This window comes from Capsicum annuum, unplaced genomic scaffold (genome assembly GCF_002878395.1).
Source record: "Capsicum annuum cultivar UCD-10X-F1 unplaced genomic scaffold, UCD10Xv1.1 ctg75603, whole genome shotgun sequence".
NCBI lineage: Eukaryota > Viridiplantae > Streptophyta > Magnoliopsida > Solanales > Solanaceae > Capsicum > Capsicum annuum.
Genome location: NW_025885824.1, coordinates 1 through 2494, shown reverse-complemented (window position 1 = coordinate 2494; position 2494 = coordinate 1). Strand labels below are relative to the sequence as shown.

At 32.3% G+C, this 2494-nt stretch overlaps 1 pseudogene; it reads right to left on the bottom strand.

Annotated features, from left to right (window-relative positions):
- Nucleotides 1-675: 675 nt before the first annotated feature.
- LOC124894582 lies at nucleotides 676-2343 on the bottom strand (annotated as a pseudogene).
- Nucleotides 2344-2494: the final 151 nt, after the last annotated feature.

The following is a 2494-nucleotide window of genomic DNA, read 5'->3' as shown; positions in this document are numbered from 1 at the left end:
TACGATATATATCATTCTTACTAAAAGTAATGAATTCAGTTAAATCAAGTATCCGATCATGTATAAGAGTATCTTTGAACTCTTTTAGCCCCAAAAATGTACTCGTAGGAAACTGTTTTAATTTCCACGGTAAATTAAATCCCATCATTCCCATATATATCAGTTAAACATCTTCACATAAGCAACTTATAAAATGTATGATGATACTTTTAATAGGGTAAGTCGATCTTATTTACCCCAAAGCAAACAATATCAACCCATATTAAGAGTTTTTAAAGATGTTATAGGCCAAAAAATGTGCTCGTAGGAAACTGTTTCCCACGATAAATCCCATCGATCATTCCCATATATACCAGTTAAACATCATCACATAAATAACTTATAAGATGTATGATACTCTTAATAGGATGAGTCGCTCTTATTTACCCCAAAACGAACAATATCATCAACCCGGCCATATTATTAAGAGTTCTATAAGTTGTTATATATATATAGCCCAAAAATATGCTCGTAGAAAACTGTTTCCCACGGCAAATCCCATCGATCCCATATATACCAGTTAAACATCTTCACATAAGCAACTTATAATAAGTGAGTCGATCTTATTTACCCCAAAACGAACAGTATTAGCTCATATATTAATTAAGAGTTGCCACGGTTAAACCCCATCGACCATTCCCATATATATCAGTTAAACACCTTCACATAAAACGAAACGAGCTATGGAGTAGTAGTAGGGAACTTACATTTCACGTAGGGGGTCACCCCAATTATGCCAACCTTTAGGTATGATAATGTTGTCCATATAAGTGTAGGCAAATATGACCCTAGAGAAAGGACCCCATGCCCTACCTAGGTACAATGCACCTAAACCTGTCACCTTACAATTCACAAAGCTAAAACCTGTGTCCTCCAACATACTACTCCTTCCTTGTGCAGTTTAAGTTATGTGCACTGACATGTATGTAAGCAATTGCACGTATTCAGAGTTCAAGTTACATGCACTGACATGTATGTATGCTAGTGCTATTGCATGTAAATGACATCCCTAAAATAATATCAGAGTTTAAGTTATGTGCACTGACATGTATGTAAGCAATTGCACGTATTCAGAGTTTAAGTTATATGCACTGACATGTATGTATGCTTGTGCTATTGCATATAAATGACATCCCTAAAATAATATCAGAGTTTAAGTTATATATATGTTGTCAGTATACAACTTAAACTCTGATGGAGTATTATTTAAGGGGTGTCATTTACATGCAATAGCACAAGCATATATACATGCCAGTGCATATAACTTAAACTCTGAATACATGTAATTACTTACACAAAATTTTTATCAGAGATATAATAAATATCGTAAAGGCAGAATCAAGGGCAAAAAGACCAAAAGTGCACAATTTTGAAAAATTGTAGATCGAATGTGCTTAACTAAATATATATGAACCAAAATCAGAATTCGTCAATATTTTAGGGACTAAAAGTGAAAATTTCCTTGATTTCTAAAAAGGGATTTTTACAATTTTTTATCAAAATAGGTCATTTTTTAAATCAATTCACCAAAGTAATATGTTTTTTAAAAACTTTACAAAATTAGTACAAACGTTGTTGGCAGTAACATATTAGGTTTTCAAAAAATTAACGAACCAAAACGGAGTTAAAGTAAGAATCGTTACCGATAGTAATGTTTTTGGCTTAAAACGTTACCAATGGTAACGAGACTCTGCGACTCTGCCACATCAGGCTCTACAGAGTTGATTTGATAGAGTGGCAGAGATTTATATCTCGTTACTGTTGGTAACGTTTTAAGCCAAAAACATTACTATCAATAACGATCCCTACTTTAACACAGTCTACTATTCACTTTGGTCTGTTAATTTTTTGAAAATCTAATACCTTACTGCCAACAACGTTTATAATAGTTTTATAAAGTTTTCAAAAAAAAAACATATCACTGTGATGAATGATTTAAAAAATGGTTTATTTTGGTCAAAACATCCAAATATTCATCCTATACAACATTTCATACACAATATACCTAAAGTATACACTGATTATATACAATTATACATTCATCAATTATTTTTAGTTTAATCAGTTGAGTGAAAGAACATAGATTGAAGTGATTAATTACCTCAAAGAAAGAAAGGCCATTGCCAAATATGAAGTCCACAGAGCCTTCAATATAACAATCTTTATAATAATGTCTTCCCAAATGATCATAAAGTGTATCTTGTGCACCCAAAAATTTACACCCTACAAATGCTGCTGTATACGTGTTGCTACTGCTTGTTTTCCTATTTCTCTTGGTGGTGGCACTGGTATTGTATTCTGCATTTTTAATCTCGAGTTTAACTTCTATGTACTGACGATGAAAAAATAATTTCAAAATGATGATTGCATGTTCGTTTTTATAAAATGTTGATGTATACGTGTTGGATGATCCTCTAAAAGTAGTGTATTTTTGGAGAATCCTACACAGATGCAA